Source organism: Protopterus annectens, chromosome 2.part1, assembly GCF_019279795.1.
Source record: "Protopterus annectens isolate FY-2018-M chromosome 2.part1, PAN1.0, whole genome shotgun sequence".
NCBI classification, from domain to species: Eukaryota; Metazoa; Chordata; order Ceratodontiformes; family Protopteridae; genus Protopterus; species Protopterus annectens.
Window position 1 is genome coordinate 295595313 of NC_056729.1, and position 12140 is coordinate 295607452.

The window sequence follows — 12140 nt, forward strand, 5'->3', positions numbered from 1 at the left end:
ATACAAAACTGGATAATAAAAACTCATCAAAAACTAGGGATGCTTTACAGGGCCAAAATCTTTCTTAAAGACTTAACTAAAATTACTCTTGCAATTACTTAGCTTCTCCCCACTCTTCTTTATGGTGCGTCCATCCTTACTAATCTCCATTCTTCACAAAAATTAAAACTTTAACTATGCTATAACAAAGTTGATAAAGTTGCAGCACATACCCTCTTCAGAGCCCACCATTGTATAGCTTTGAAAAGCCTTAATTGGTTAGAACTGCCAAATCAGCTAACATATACACAACGTCTTACCAATTATAAAATTATCTAGCATCCATCTGCTTGTCCAGCACTAAAAACATTCTACACAACTATGCTCCCAGTCAGTAATTTTAATCCACTGACTAAAAACTCCTGTCTTTTTGCAAACATAGCAAATCTGCTGGGCATTGTCTGTACTCATACAAGGTTGCTAAGGCCTGTGCCTCCTTATCTGTATCCATCAGGTCTATAACCTCCCTCATATCTTTCAAAACTACTGTGAAAAACTTCCTAGCTAAATTTGACTCTATTCTTCCTCAAAACCAGAGTAAACTAAATCCCTAAATGTGAACAAGTACCCTTTCATTCCTTATACATCCTTATTCTCCCTTCTTCACTTACTTCCTTACTGCTATCTAATTCACTTCCTTGACTTATTGGTTCATAAGTTCATACGTGTTTATTAGGCTAATGGCCACAAGGGCCTTGTTAAGCCTAGCCATGCATCCCAAATGTCTGACGGGTTCTGATACCTTTAATAAGTATAAGCATGGGCCTTGGGTAACCTGTTTGCGTAGGTTCATAGATGTGCACTAGGTTAATGGCCCTGGAGCCTTTACAAGTCTAGCCCATAGGATTACCCTGGCATTTTGCCACCTGGCCTTAGTTTTCAGTGCCTCTGTCGAGGAGAGCCACTGGAGTGATCCCCAGGTGAATTTTCTACTTCCCATCCAATCATCAAGATTTCTCTTGAAGAGGGCCTGTGAGGTGCTCTGTTCGACATGTATAGGTTCATCAGAGACATAGGTGCCAAACCAGGGATGAATTTCCAGTTTCCCATCCAATTGTCCAAGATGCACTTGAATTGGATTAGGGAGGAACTCTGCTTCTCTTGGATGGGGACCCTGTTCCATAGATGGGGTAGTCTCTGGGATACATACCTATTTCTCCATGAGGTCCTATTTATATCACAGGCAAGGTTTAACTCTTTAGAATGGGTAATTCTGGTACTGTTTGTTTTGTGGATATGCAGGAGATCCATAAGAGTGGGGTCTGGCAATGCCTTGTATGCCAGGCATAGATCTCCCCTCAAAAGCCTGTATGAGACAGAATACAAGGATAGGGCCTTGAGGTGGTCTGCATAGGACATATTACTTATGCCATGTATTCTTTAAGTGAGGAACCTCTGTGGACATTCCAGTTGTTGGATATCCCTGGTTAGGTACATACCAAAGGGGGCATTGTACTCAATGATAGGTCTGATGAAGGCCGAATACATTGGAACAATGACTTCCTTGGACTTAGATGCCATACCTTTTTTTGTAAGTTGCACAACATAGAATGGTTTCCTCACCACTGTAGACACATGATGATCAAAGGCTAGATTACTATCTATGTGTGTCCCTAAGTCTCTGACTACTGGGTCAACTCTAAGGGGTGTGTTGTCAATATGATACTGTAGTTACCAGGGATATATGACTTCTCAAAGGATACTATTATGCATTTCTTGGCATTTAGTTTTAATCTATGACTCTGGCACTGGTTGTTTGTTTGTGTCAGCCCCTTCTGGAGACCATTTGTGTCAGTGTGAGATTCAATGACAGCTCCTAATTTGCAATTATCTGCAAATTTAGTCAGACAGAGACCACTGACATTGGACTTGACTTCTGAGAAGTAAATGCCAAAAAGGAGCTGTCCAAGGACTGATCCCAGAGGGACTCCACTCGTGAATGGCTTCTTTGTAGAGGTGGACTCCCCAATTCTAACTTCCTGGGTCCTGTCTTTGAGCCAGTGGGCTATCCACTGGGTGACATATGGGTTTGTGCCTAACCTCTTAAGTTTGTCAACAATGCCCGGGTGGGGTATTGTGTCAAATACTTTGGCCAGATCAAGGTAGGCAGTGTGAACGATGTTGCCCTCATCCACTGCTTTGGTGATCTTTTCAAAGAAGTCCACCAGTTTGAGTAGACGTGATCTGCCATTTATGAAACCAAACTGAGTTGGATCCAGTGTCTGGAGGTTTACTATATCTCTGTTGATCATCTCCATGATAATTCTTTCCATGGCTTTACATATAAGACTAGTGAGACTTATGGGTCTGTAGTTTTCAGGGTTTATAGATTTATAGATGGCCCACCTTTGTGCAGAGGGATGACTGTTGCTTTTCTTCATTCATGAGACACAAAGCTTGTTTGGAGGCTACAGTTAAATAGCAATTCCAGAGGCCCTGATAGGTGATGTTCCATGCTATTTAGAAGTCATCCTGGGAAATTGTCTGGGCCCATTGATGTAGTGTTCTTGGTCTTAGAGAGAGCATTAAGGACCTGTTGCCTAGTAATAGTAGGGGGGGGGTTATATTTGATGATATTGCCTGAGGGAAGGTTTCTCTTTAAATATACCATAAACCTGTTTTCCTCACTTCATATTGCAATTCCTATTTGTATTAGACTAACTTACCTTTAATTTCATTATAAACCATTTAGAATTTCTCTAAATATTAAATGATTGTCATATACCTTGTACTGATTCTTAACCCATGTTTTTATATTATGCCTCCATCCAACCATCCATCCATCTATCTTAAACTCCTTTTCTCATCTTCCACATGGGGTCGGGGTGTCACATCAGCAGTGGCAATCATCTCAAGCCAAGGTTTACACTAGCGGGTGGCTAGCCCTGCTGTTGTAATTCATTCGTACCACTTGCTCACATACTCACATCTACTAGCAATTGAGAGTGTCCAATCCACCCACTGCATGTCTTTAGAATGTGGGAGAAAACCCATGTGACTGTAGGGAGGACATGCAGACTCCACACAGAAGGCACCCCAGCCAAGAACCAAACTGGAGAACCTCTTGTTGTGAGGTGACAATGCTAACCGCTGCACCACCACGGCCACTGAAAAGGACTGTTTAATGTCAGGCTTGAAATAGAAGATAATGTAGTTACATTGGGTTAACCTTAGAACTATTGTAATCAGGATAAAGGGTAAACATATTCAAGAGTTACTGCCTAATTAAGACTTTTTATTGGTCAATGAGCTAGACTTCTGTAGCTATGTCAATGAGCAAATCAGGGGTGTATCTGAGATTTTCGGAATTGTACACCAACTACCAGAATGCAATCCCACTCTCCCACAAAAATAGACCCCTTCAACCTTGTCAGTGTATGTTTGTGAACAGTGTACCCTTTTACCATTTAAAAATACTTAACTACATGAAATAATCAAGAGCCTCACCCCCCAAAAAAAGTGAAATTCTTGGAGTTTTGCTTGAGAGAAGAAAAACACTCACTGGTGAACTATTTGGGTTGAATTGTCTGTGCACCAAAGCTCAAGTTATAAAGCCTGCAGTGTGGTCCCTTACCACAATATTTATAGGTTTGGAAAACAAAGTCTTTCCTTTTATCAAAAATGGAGAAGAGGTACAATGCGCAAATGGCTAATGAATGCATAGGGACCAAAGATAACATCATCTTTTGAAAAACACAGTATGTAGTCCACTGTAACAGTTGCTACTGCAAATATGGAAGTTCTTTACCCACAAGAAATGTAGAATTATGCAGGTAGCTAAAGCATGACCCATCTAACCCACCCAATGCCTTTGATGAAAAGTTACATCCAACTTATCTAATGCTTTTCCAGCCCCTTATATCCATGTTATGCATTACATCACTAGGTTCTGCTCCATCAACTTTACTGGGAAGCTGTTTAAACTGACAGGGAGCAAAAATTCCATGCAGCTGAACTTGGAAGTAAAATTTCATAAAAGCATCATTACCAGATGTCCATGCCATCAGTCTACGGGAAAAGCTAATCTCATCCAAAGAAAAAAAGTACCCCTAGGATAATTAATGCATCTTCAGAGAATGCAAATTATTTTACAAGTGTGACATTGTAGCCTTCCTGTGTTGTTTTTGCTGTAGTACACCCATGTTAGAATCACAAAAAAAAAACTATTACATGCACTACCCATTTCTACAAACTCCTTAGCACACTTTTTGCATTCCTGTATCCTGCAACAGCTTGCTATAACCAGTTTTCATTCACTAGCCCATGTTTTTAACTTACTTCCAACATATAAGGCCCATGATAAATGTATGCCCCCAAGTGGAAATCTGCCCCTTTCACCAGACCATGCAAAGCACTAAAGCCAGCTACTCAAAAACCTAAAGCTCAACTCCATTGCAACAAAACTATCTGAAGTCCTTCAGAAACTTATCTCCTTAAGTCAGCAAGCCTAACCTCCTTGCACAGGAACTTGATAGGTAACACAGTTAGTCTCCCACAGTTCCGGGTGATATATAGGAGCTTCTTGATGGTCTCCTTGACAGTGCATAGTAGGAATCTATAAACATTCCGAGTATCATAACTGTTACCAACACCCTGACTACCCATTCGAAGTCTCTAGATAAATGCCTGGAAAAATGACATTGAACTCCTCATAAGTGCTGTTTTTAAAGTATGTCTATTTTCTTATAATTATTTGAGCTGCAGACATTTTTGTTTTATTTTTGAATATTGTAAAATTATTGTACTTCAAATGTTTTGCAATAATTTGGAGCTTTTCTCCCCAGGCCTCCACTGAAAATGGAGTTCTGTCTAGTTGGACTTTCCCGGTAATCCATGTCAGTAAATAAAAATAAATAAACTTCTAAAGCTACTGTCTGATTAGAGGTACAGTTTGCTTCCTGCTACTATCTGTATGGAAGTGTGAGATGTGTTACAGCTTTTAAAGCTGTTCATTTCCTGGGCTGTTTTGTATTAAGTACAGTACGTGCGGAGGTGTGAGAGTCACTTAATTGTAGTGCTGAAGCTCATAATTAAGAACCTAACCAGAGAAAGCTAACTGCTACAAAGTTCTTATGTACTAGACTCACTATACCAATCTTGTTTTACTGTGAGCATAATCAGCATGCTCCATGTATTACAATTTAAATATGTATTCTTTTTGGAAACAAAACCAGTAAACTTGACATTTAATCATAAATGATGTTCCCATCATGCATTGTATCATATGTTCTCCCCACACATTTTTCAGCTGTGCTGTATGGTGATGGGCCACATGAGACCCTGCCATCAGTCTATATTACAGTCTATGGACTGAAGATTATTACAAGTGAGGATTTATCACATAAATGAATTAGTTATCTATAGCATAGGAATATGTAACTCGCATTTCTGCAGTGGGCAGCTAGCAGACATGTCATGCACTTAGAACATTTAAGTGGCTATGAAATTTCAGCTATTCTGGATGTAGAAGGTGAGTAATCATTGAGGTATGGGGTGCTCAACTAAATATTTGGAAAATTGTATTGGAATTGTGTATTCTTGACTGAGCATGATAAATTTCTCTTGATCATTGTTAAGACATATTTCATAATATACTCATACAGTAAATAACTTGAAATTATCTACTGATTTATTAGTGCTATTGCTTTGTAGTTACCAATAAGTACAACAAAACACTGCAGAGATACCAGGATTCACTAGGAAGAGTGCAAAAAATGTATTTATTGACACTGGAACACTACAAATGGTCTCATTAAGGTTATTTTTTATTGTGTTAAACAAGATTTTTAATATTAATATCCAAGTTGTTCTGAGGCTGAGATGTTATGATTGATTGTTTTTTTTTTATTCATAGTTTTAATTTTTTTACACTATTGGAACTGAATTTGTTTTTAAGCTTTATTATATTAAAGTATGTAATTATATTTTTGAATTTAATAGATTGGTTCAACAGAATGTTAGGGAAGGAACTTGTACTGTTTTATATTGTTTTGGATTTATATTTTGAAACCATTGTATATGTCTTTTTAATACCCAATTGTGCTTAATGGTTAATTATTTAATTAAACTAGTGATTGTCATAACTATTTAAACTTCTGGCTATGGCTGCTTCATTATCTGAGGAAGTCCTATGGATAGGATGCAAACACAGTAAGAAAGTTAATTAGTGTATATGTTTGTAGTGTTTCAGTGTCAATTAATACATTTTTGAATGCTTCCTAGAGATTCCTGGTACCTCTGCAGTGTCTCATACTTATTGGTTACTGCATACCCTTGGTTATAGCTTTGTTGGACATTGAATTTCCTCCTTTGTCATTTGCTATTGCTTTGTACCACAGCTAGTACTAGCCACAGGTTTAAATTAAACTTACAATTACAGTAAATACATGAAAAAAGAAGGAATACAAAAGTACATAAATATAAAATACTCAAAATATATGCAAAAATGTAGGAATTTGACTGCTCATAAATTACTCTGGGATGCAGAAACATTGATTATGTGGCCATGCAATGGCTAATTAACAAAAATCAAAGTAGCATGATGTGGTCTGAAGCTGATTAACAATGTAATAGGAGAAAGTTAATGCAACAGAATTTAGCTAATTAAGGAATGCAGTGAAACACACACACACACACACACACACACACAGACACACACGTACGCACGTACGTATGCACACAAAGACACGCACACACACACACACACACACACACACACACACACGCACACACACACGCACACAGACCACATAAAGAGGTGCATTGTATGACAACAGTGACATGATCCATGGGGACCATCTCAGCAAAGTCCTTATAAATTTATGTTGGTAATGGAAAGAAAATATATGCATTGGATAGTTAGAAAGAAGGATGAAGAAACAGACAAACACATAGAGATGCAAGGAGAAGAAAAGAGTCAGATGGAGATGGGGAAGCAAGTTTTTTTTATTTTGTGGGACAGATGCCCATTTTTAAGAAGAGTACAAGGGGAGAGAGGAAGAAAGAGAGAGGCGTGGACAGGAAATAGGATATAGGGATTGTAATGGGGGCAAACAAATAATAGAATACAGAGAAAATACAACAAAAGCGGTGCTGACAAAAGTGGGAGGGGCAAAAAAGAGACACAGATAGAGGGGAGAGCAGATGGTAATGGTGAAGATTGAACTACAAACTAAGAAGGGGAGTGAATCCTTCATGCAAAGTCTAAGATCTGGTGACAAAACAAACATACAGTGCACCCTGTATGGATGATGTGGTGACATACAAACATAAAGTGCACCCTATATGGATGATGTGGTAACAAATAAACATATAGTGCACCCTATATGGATGATGTGGTAACAAACAAACATACAGTGTGGCCTGTATGGATGATGAGGTGGGATACAAACATACAGTGCACCCTGTATAGATGATGTGATGACATACAAACATGTAGTGCACTCTGTATGGTTGATGTGGTGAAATACATACAGTACACACTGTATAGATGATGTGGTGACAAGCAAACATGCAGTGCACCTTGTACTGGATGGTGTGGTGACATATAAGCCTACAGTACACCCTGTATGGATGATGTGGTGACATACAAACATACAGTGCAGCCAGTATGGATAATGTGGTAACATACAAACATACAGTAAAGACTGTATGGATAATGTGATAACCTCCAAACATACAGTGCAGCCAGTATGAATGATGTGGTGACATACAAACATGCAGTGCAGCCTGTATAGATGATGTGGTGACAAGAAAACATAGAGTACACCCTGTACGGATGACATGGTAACATACATACAGTGTACCCTGTATGGATGATGTGGTGACAAACAAACATACAGTGCACCCTCAATGGATAATGTGGTGACAAAGAAACATACATTTCAGCCTGTAAGGATGACATAGAGCTGTCTGTTGTGATGTCCAGTGTTACACCCAGCCAGAGGTCAGTTATCTCTGTGACTGCCCTCACTGCTGGGCCCAAGAACTGGTGGCTTGATGGGCAGGACCTGACAGAAGAAACTCAGCCAATTACACAAGGACATTCTCTGCACAGCCAATGCTGGCATCAAACCAGTTGTCCACCAGTGCTGAATTTCATCCCCCGCTGGGTAGTGACCTAGCAGTGGCACTCCCAGGAGGAAAGACAACACCCTGGTGACAGACCACCAGAAGTCACCACAAAGCCATCTAGGTCTCCTCCTGTAGGATGGCCTTCATCCCTTCGCAGAGACACTAGCTTGGAATGACCTGGAGAACCAGCTGGAGATGTCAGGGCAGGTCAATGGGGAGATTACTACTGTCACACCAGAGCCACAGCTATGGCCGACACTGCAAAAAAATAGTAACATTAAATGCAGAAAATTTAAAAATATATCAAATAAATATGAAAGAAGGATAGTGAAGAAGAGAGAAAGACATGCACATGCACACCACAATGGAAAACACCAGCATGACTATGTAATACTGTCAGGCATATCAGCACCAAGGGAAGTAAATCAATGTACAGAATAAGTGTAGCCAGACACTTTGAAGGATGTAAGTGCAGGCAGGGTCTCACCTTGCCATGTGGAGGACTAGACGATTCCCCAGGTGGACATAACTTTACATATGTATCATATAGCACAACATGCTGGTGCCAGAAACAGTCACATAGTAAATATGACCATATCACCTCTATCAGCACTTCAGGTTTTCTACTTCTGAGTCAGTCTGCACAAGGTATATGGCATTAAATTTTTTGCTTGTTGTATCACTGGAATCTGGGATTGCCAAAAAGTACCAGTAATACACTAGAGTCTTTCTTTCTACTTTCACAGGTGATTTGGTGTATGGTTCCACCAGCATGGATATCAGCATACCTGATGATGGGAAAAAAATCTGAGCCTGATGATGACAGTAGCCACAGCATCCTGCAGTCTGCAGTCACAGTACCACTGTCAACCATAGGTACTATGGTGGGCATATTACCCTATCCTTCCACAGACACAGTTCTATTGCCTGTGCAGCCAACCCCCCTCAGTCATAGGTGGGTACCGTTGGACAGAACAGGACAAGAAAAAGAACCAACAGCTGCTGCTGATTCCTTATATGGATACTACAGAATATAATTTATTTGTTTCTGACTTGCTGCTTTTCCCTTCAGCCTGCTGACAATCAAACCTCTCCCATATGGACGCAGGCCATACAGTTGAACTGTACTGCTTTCTTCAGTACTTTCTGATTCGAAGCCTGTTTAATCTTCCTGCATTGACTTTCCAACTCCCCCCAACACTTTTTAAAATTTAAAAAAGTGACCAGTGGTATAAATGCATTCTGGTTATGGAATGCATTAAAACTGATTATTGATTTGTTTTTAATGAAAAATTGCCACCTCTAAACATACTTCTGTTTGTTTAGCTGCTTCTTTTGTTTATTTTCTGTAATTCCTTGTATCCAGCTGCCACAATGATTGCTGTGACAGTGTGACATGATTTGGTGTCATGAGCTCAGCTTCTTACTTAACTGTAGGAAGAGAGAGCCAAGCCATGCAAAAAAGTGTGCAGGAAGCATAGTAGGATCAGTCACCTGTGGTGACAGTGAGTTACGGAAGATAGTTTTAAAGGTAAACACAAGTAGATAAGTTTCTTTTAAAATTTTAAGTGCTATTGAGACTTGAGCAACACTAAGGTGGTGAGTTTTAATTTGTATATCTCTGAAGGTCATTCTCAACAGATCTAGAAGCAAACTGTGACACAATAGCAAATCTACCATCCCAAGTGGACGATGGGAATGTGCTGTATAAAAGGCTTTCAGGACAACTGAGAATGGAGGTTTTGGTTCAGTACATTTCTCATTTTCAATTCTTATTTGTTTGATTCAAGTTGGGATTGAAAAAGGTACTGCTGGACAAACTGCCCTCACTTCTGTTGTTAAGTTACTTTAGCTGCACGTGTATATATTTTCTAGAAAATTTTGATATCTGGGTAATGCAAGTCAGTATAAACTTTATCTGTTCCTTAGTTTCACGACAGTATTGTGTGGATTTTAAATTTATATAAATAAACTCACATTTCTGACTTGATTTTAAACAGGTAATACAGAAGATTTAGATTGTTTTACTTTTCTTTATTCTTTTAGCGATGTCAGAAATTAAAGTTTATAAGGCAATGCAAATCTTCAGGAAAGAGAAAAATCTGTCTCTTCATTTCGTAAGAGGAAAAGTTCATGGGAAAGTTTTGGCATCTTCTTGAAGGTTAACACAACATATTTCAAAGGCTGGAATAGTTTTGCATTTTAGCACTCTTGGGAGCATTCCAATTACCTTTAATGCGAATTTTATTGCAAAACTAAAAAAAGGCTAGAAAATAATTTCTGTTTGATTTTGCTTATGACAAGTTAGCAGAAAACTTTACAATTTATGCTTTATTTTTCCCATCCCCAGACTCCCTTTTGTAATTAGACCAGTTTATCTTTTGAAAGAAAACTGACCTTTCACAAGTCCCATAGGACATGTCCTCTGAATTTAAATGTGATGATTTCAGATGCAGTAAGCCTGGATGTGAAGAAGTACAAGAAGATTGTCTCTCTGTGGATGTTTTTTCTGGTACCATTTTACAGGCAATGGCAAATACTTTTACGTGAGCAAGTTTTAAAGTTTCTGAAGAGAAAAGGATGTGTCAATTAACAAGAACGTTTGCTTCATGACAATGCAATAAGATTTGTGGAAGGTTGGGAAGATTTTTTATGCTTGAACTTCACTATGTTGTTGGAGCACTTTATTTTCTGGTTCATCAGGCCTAGTGTAATATCAGAGCAAAATGAATCAGCAAGCAGTCAGAGCTCATGTTTCATAAAACAGTTAAGACTTTGTATGACCAAGAAAATGAAAGAACGGGACTTGATGTGAATACAATTTGACAGATTATTCAATGAATTATAAAATAACTAGACCTGGGCAACAGGCTGATTTTTGAGTTGGTGGAGTATAAGTGGCATAGTGGCACAGTGGACTTTGTTGTTGCCTCACAGCAAGGGGATCCCTGGTTCAATTCTCAGTTGGGGTGCCTTCTGTGTGGAGTCTGCATGTCCTCCCTGTTTTCGCTTGACAGGTGCTCCTGTTTCCTCCCACATTCCAAAGGCATGCAGTTGGTGGATTGAGCACTCTAAATTGGCCATAGGTGTGAGAGTGCAGTGTGGAAGAACTACTGTGGCAAGCTAACTACCTGGCAGTGTAAACCTTGGCTCTAGATGATTGTTACTGTTGAAGTGACACACTTAACCCACACGCAAAAATAGGAAAAGGAGTGATGGATGGAGTATAGGTGATTATGATATGAAGTTAAATTAGTCTGGCAGTTAGTACAAAACACAAAGTCTATGAGATGTTGACATGCTTTATCCTGTAGTCTAAGGTTTCATTAACTTAGCCTACATTTGCTTACTGCATGGCTCTAAGCAAGTCACTTAACCACACAATATACTTGGAATGTGGCAGAAATGGGTCCTACTGGGTCCACCTACTACCCTGGTAAATAAACAATAAATAAATAAATAGAATTTAAAAATAGAATTAAAAAAAGGTACAGTTGTGTAAGTAAATCTACCATTACAGTGGATGTTTGAATTACTACTGCTTCTGGCCAACATCCAAAGCTTAAAAAGCACCTTCCACACTCCCAAAACCATTATTCAGTTTAATCTGAGATGAAGAAAGAGTAGCCTTTGGTGACCAGCCCTTCAGAGCTTTCACTGGGCCTAATAGAAGATGACTGAGCCCTGAAATGGTCAAGGCTAGAAAACTAAAGTTAAAAGTAATCACCCTGACAGAAAAACATGCAAAAATAAAAGGGACAGAGGGAGAGAAGGAGAGTTTACTGCAGCAGTGATCATTCGAACCTGTACTGTTATGGTAAGTTTACTTACACAGCTGTTCTGTGTTCATCAAAGTGATCATTGCTGCAATAGCATTAGCCTTAGCTATATGGGTATGCACAAAGGACCAAGTTATGGCTACTAGAATACTTCTAGAATCCAACCTTTTCCAAAAAGCCACAGATGAAGCCAAGGCCCTGGCTGAATGAGACTTGACCCTGCCTGGAATTACTTCAGTTTGGTGAATA

The 12140-nt window shown here is 39.1% G+C and overlaps 1 long non-coding RNA gene across 1 annotated transcript in view; it reads left to right on the forward strand.

The window, feature by feature from the left end:
* The window catches only part of LOC122794030, a 190424-nt gene extending 180319 nt beyond the window's left edge, over positions 1-10105 (forward strand). Inside the window, exon 5 of the long non-coding RNA XR_006363608.1 lies at positions 8859-10105. This is a non-coding gene — a long non-coding RNA (uncharacterized LOC122794030). The remainder of the gene's footprint in view (positions 1-8858) is intronic.
* The last annotated feature ends 2035 nt before the right edge of the window (positions 10106-12140 follow it).